This window comes from Macadamia integrifolia, chromosome 1, assembly GCF_013358625.1.
Source record: "Macadamia integrifolia cultivar HAES 741 chromosome 1, SCU_Mint_v3, whole genome shotgun sequence".
NCBI lineage: Eukaryota > Viridiplantae > Streptophyta > Magnoliopsida > Proteales > Proteaceae > Macadamia > Macadamia integrifolia.
The window spans coordinates 25,074,295-25,080,294 of record NC_056557.1 but is presented as its reverse complement, the minus strand read 5'-3'; positions in this window follow the sequence as shown (position 1 = coordinate 25,080,294).

Sequence of the window (6,000 nt, the reverse complement as noted above, 5' to 3'; positions counted from 1 at the left end):
TTCCATTTTATGGGGGTAGCAGTCATTTTGCTCCCATGTGTCTTGGCGTAGAAACCACAGTTCCCCGCAAAAACTATTTTCTTTTTGTTTTAATACCCCACAACTTGTATGCATAGTTTTCCCTCCCATGCATGTTTTCCAGATAGTGGAAATGAGAGGTGATTGGCCTAGGTGGTCGACTAGCAACGGTCAAATACTAGAATAAAATGGTGGGAGTCACCTCCTTTAGGGTGTTTTGGAAACGTATGTCCAATGGACACCTACCCTCTATAAATAAAGTACAATCCTGGCGTTTTATATATATTTAAGTACACTCGTACTCCCATTGTTCTCAAATTCTCTTCGTCACTTGTGTTTTTACTCAAATGTTTTCCCAACTTTACAGTATTTCTTTGTGATTTGTTGAGTACTACATGTAGAGTCTCAATGTGGCCCAATAGTTGAATACAACAACTATTGGTTGGGCCTATTTGGGCTGTTGTATCTTGGAAGATATATTTGGGCACCGTTTGATAATGTTTCTGTTGTTTCTGTGTCTAGAAACAATTCAAACGGCTTTTCACTTTTCCGGAAACAAAAGTGGATTTTTTGGTGTTTGATAAACCTGTTTCTCGAAACGTTTTTTTGCAAACATAATGCCACTAAAAAACCCAATAGTATCATCGGATGCCCAAAATGAAGAGAGGGTTCAGTTGCATCTTTTTAGGTTTACATAGTTGAGAGATTTATCAGGCACAACAGTCTTTTTTTCCTCTCAAATTCGTTTCTAAAAACAACGAAACAAGTTAAACTTGTTTCGTCAAAGTTGTTTCTATAATTGTAAATAGGCATTTTGATTTATGTTTCTAGAAATTGGTGAAACGGAACAACTTTATTAAACACTTTTTAGATTATTTCTCCATTTATGGGAACAAGAAAACACAAAAACGGCATAAACGGAACGTTGTCAAATGGGGCCTTGATATATATTTGAATGTTCTCTTACTCTCATTATTCTCAAAATCTCTCCTTATTTTTGTCTTCTACACTATACTATTTTTCCAACTTTGTAGTAGTTCTTTGTGATTTGCTGAGCATGAAGATCCAACATGACCCAATGGTTGAGTACAACAACTACTGGTATGGCTTACATGGGTTGTTATATCTTAGAGGTTGATTCACAATAAACTGGTCTGCATCAAGGGAACAACTACGAATTATGATTGCACTAATTAGTGTATGTGATTGTGTGTGTGTGGCTCTTTCCGTCGTTCATAGTCACTACAATTATCTTGTGGAGTAAGAAGTTAAGTCCTATTTTTCAATTCCTTCGTCTTATGTACTATAATTTTGAATAAAATGCTTAAGGCCATCTTAGTTATGGGCCACAAAATGATAACTTTGAGCTTCTACATCATTAAGATCCAATCTTACTTCGAGCAACATCTTATTTATTTTTCCTTTATTGTATTTAATAAGACTTTCAATGCCCATGATGCCATGTGTGGTATTCAATTGGGATGGTTTTGGCTTACAAAAAATTGAGGATGGTTGGGTTGGCGTACACCCTATAGTGTTATGAGCTTTGATTTAATTTTGCTAATTTATTATGAAAAGTATAATGCCCCAATCGATTCAATCAATAAGAGGTAGAGAGGTCATTTTAAGGAGGGGAGATAGAGAGAGAGGATAGAGAGAATTCATTCCCTATTTATTTGTACCTAACCCATCCTAGCTGAATTTTCACTTCCCCCTCTCCACCTCGAACCCAAATCTTATTCAATGCATCAGTGGATTCAGTGCGCATCGGTTGGCAACATACATATATATGCACCCCCAATACTCCTCAGCCTTTGATTGCATGTTGGGGATCCACATTGTGAGAAGGCAATTTAATGAATACAACTAACATGTGTCTAGAGCATGCTAAAATCAATATTGACCTTTGCATGTCAACCCTAAATCTCAGGATTAGTATGAGTTCTTAATAGGTTAGGTTTGGGCCTTGCATTCCAAAAGTCCTAGGCAGCCACCACTCTCAAGTCTCACCCTTCATTTGATTCTTGACCCTTAGGCCCCACTCTAATTACATTTAAGAAGTTAAGTAGCAAACTTCATGATGCAAGTTAGGGATAACTAGCCATCATCAAGGTTCAATATAAGCAAAACAATTCCAACCTTGAAAGCTCAACAAGGTCCTCAGCTGGTTGAAGCAAGTTATGGAACCAAATACCACCTTAGGAGGTTCACTTGGGGTTAAAAATATAATTTGTCTTTCCTATATTGAAAGAAAAAAAAAAAAGGAAGAAGACAATTCCATCCTAACACATTCCTGGATGTTTAGCCATTTTTTAGTTCAATCATGTAATAGACATAGCTAGACTTTAAGTTTTGGCTTTGTTGAAACCTACCATACAAGAAAGCCTACTTAAAAAAAAAGATGATACCATTATGTGCCCTTAAGAGGAACATAGTATCTTTATGTTTCATAATCTATTATTATAAATTGAAAAATAAGCAATTCTTTACCCAAAGCTTTCTACCCCTAATGCAAAACCCAATTTATTTTATTTTATTATTTTTTTTAAACATCAACAAATTTTAAGTATGCATTTTTTTTTCTAAAAGTTATGGAATACTAAAAGCAATTGATAATCTAGAATGAGCCGAACAGATAGTTCCAAGTCAAAGGACAGAAATTGGAGAGCGCTTGGCATACAGGTCAAGGACAATAGTTGATTGATGCTTGTCCACTTCAATTTAAACCCAGTTAGAGCAAGCACAAAGAGAAGTTGTAATGCGATATGGTGAAAAACAAAAATTTTAATTAAATAAAAAGATCTCTATATCATTGGTAAGTTTTTTAGATAATATATGAATCCTAATCATATAAGGAGTCGTAATAGCTACAAAAAAAATTATATACTTATCCTTGCAACATATAGAAACATCCACATAGACCATGAAATACAGAAGATAATATAAAAATTTTCGAAAAGCCACCCTTTTTATTCCCTTGTATTAGTCATAAACAGAGACCATCACCAGCCACCCAAACCTCTACATTTCTGAACCCTTTGGCTATTGATTGGTGCATACCCTACAAGATACCTCTGGCATTTGGTGCCAACATAAACCCTGAAAAATCATTCACAAAAACATAATAATATATATATATATATATATTATTTTTTTTATTTGAATAAAACAATAGAAGCCCATCCACAAAATGGGGAGTGATATCCACACAACCATCACATATGATAATTGAATGATCACCACAATGTAATGTCTGGTTAATTATTAGCTAGAATTATAGAAGAGTCAATGACCAGAAAAGCTAGAGAAAAAGCATCAAGGAGTAAATCGAGATCCACTACCTACTTTAGAATAATTTTGAGAACAAGAAAAGGTTAAAAATTTTAAAATTTGAAGACACATATATTCCAAAATTGCCAAACAAAGTACATAGTTATAGTGTCATTGATAACACTCGATGATCATGACAAGAAAAATATGACACTCACTCGATGATCATGACAAGGTAAATATGACACTAGAGATTCAAAAAATCAATCAAAGAAAAACACTAGAGGTCTTCGGTGTGCAATCCAAGAGGCCTCGCAGCCCAAATGTGTTCAAACAATGTTTTTGCAAAATTTGAAAATCGAGATGCAAAATTCTTTTAAACCATGAATCCACATCTCATTCCACTAGGATAAATTTGAATATTTGATTGAGGAGAGACCTTTCCCAATAAATTGCTTAATAGAGGGGAATAACCTGACAGCCCATCCCAAATAAAGGACCCTTTTTTATTTAAATAACAGTTCAAATAAGGAATGTTAAAAAGATATTTGGCCTTAAGCACACTATCCCATAAATCCTCATAATTAATAAAATCTATTTGCTAGCCATAGGCTTTCCACAAGTTTAAATTGAAATGACAAGGCACCTATTCCAAATTAACTTCCTACTGCCAAGATAAATCGAGATCTTCTCTATGGTAGAAAGATTAAGGATTTTTTTTTTTTTGGGTACATCCATAGAGGTGCCATTTACTAAAGAAAACCACTATTCTTAAAAAAATTATCTATTTGTCAGATAAAATCCTGAAAAATATTGGTAGTACATTGGATTGATAGAGCATCATTTTTAGTAGGGGTGTCAAATGGTGCAGTTTAGATTGGTCAGATTATTGTTTGGTTTGCATTTTGGTAAGGTGAAACCAAAACCGCACTGGATAAAAATAAGCTGAGTCATAATCGTTTTCTTTCAATTTCGATTTTAGCGGTTTCTAATCGGCTTTTGTTATTCAGTTCACAACTTGTTAATAGATCATATATTAGAGGGAGTTGAGAGAGGGAGACAGTGAGATAGTAGAACAGTATAAATTTACCTCTATGTTGTAAGTTATAACGTGTTATTCTCTCAAAATCTATTTTTGCAAACTATTATATATAGATATAACATTAAAGAAGTTTTGTCGGCTTAGAAGATCATAGATAACGTGAATCCTACATATAACAAACTTCCTAGAGAGTCAAGACAATATACCTTTTTTTTTTTTCCGCTAAAGACAATATACTTTCTATCTATGTAAAAGATTACACATATGACTAATTAACTATGATCCTGAAAATTAGGAAATCAAGACGTGTGAAAGTGAAACTCGATCTCATCTTGCCCTCTCGATTAGTACTTTTTTTTTTCTTTTTTTCGTAGAGACCCATCAAAAGTCAAAACACTAAAACTCTAAAAGGTTTAAGACACTCTAACATTAGGTTCTGTCTAACCATTGATTTTATGATTCTGAACCAAACCGAACCAGGGTTATAGCCTATAAAACCAAAATCAGATCGTATTCCTACGATGCAGTTCGATTAGGTCATAATCGATCAATTTCAGTTCTGATAAATGGTTTCGATTATATAGACACCCTATATGTTGACAAAATAGAAGTTTCATCTTAATTTGAGAAGTGCCATATGGCAAAACAATGTTTCGAAAACCTAAGTCTAGGAGAGTGTATATCAGTGGCACCATGATCATGAACAGAAAGGTATAGGGATGCATACCAGTACATGAGCTCTCATAAAAAAATATCAATACACAGTCTGAGGTATTTCTTTCTTTGGTGCTACCTTTTTTCTTTCCAAGGAATAGGATTGGACTATCTTAGAATATTTTTATTGGATTGAATTAAGCCATGAAATTTGACACATTATTTATTGATATCATAACCAATCTAATAGCTAGAATGGGCCTTTTCATATAATGGGAGTGAATTCTTGCCTAGGGCATGCAGGAATCATATGTCTTTTTTGTTAGGGTAATTTACAATGCCACCCCCTGGAGAATGTCAGTATTATAGGGACACCCCCGCTCTTATTAGGCTCGGACCCCCTACTGTTAGTCAATGTCCAGTGATGCTATGAAATGACACTTTAGCCCTTATGAGTAAAACACTCTTCTCTTAATATACCAAAAACACCCCTCTATTCACCCTTATCTCTTTTCACTTTATCTCCTTTGTTTCTTCCCTCCCTTCTTGACCTGTGATTCTGACGACATCCAGCCGAGTTGATAGTTCCATCGCCGGCGAGTTGTGCTCCTTCCATTGCCAGTGACTAGTGTACATTCACCACAGTTTTGAAATTAGAGGGGAAAATATTACTAGTAATTTTTCTTAAACTAAAACAAAAGTAGGTAAAGCAACTAACCGAAATCTTCTCAGCAAGATGAGTGAGATCGGAGAAGCCAGAGTTGCTATTGCTGTTGTACCTCGAATCAGTTCCACTGCTTCCATTCTCCAAAAATCGCTAACCATTAGAGCTAAATCGTGCTCACTTTCATGATTGAAACCATCGATCTGTTCGACACCAGCACCCGCCAGTTAACCCAAAGATACCCAGTTGCTGCACAGATGTGGCAATCCATCCCACCACCATCCGGCAAGGCAGTGGGACCCTGATTATCAACCCTCAAGTTCCCAGCTTAAAAGATCCGGGAGGTCACGCA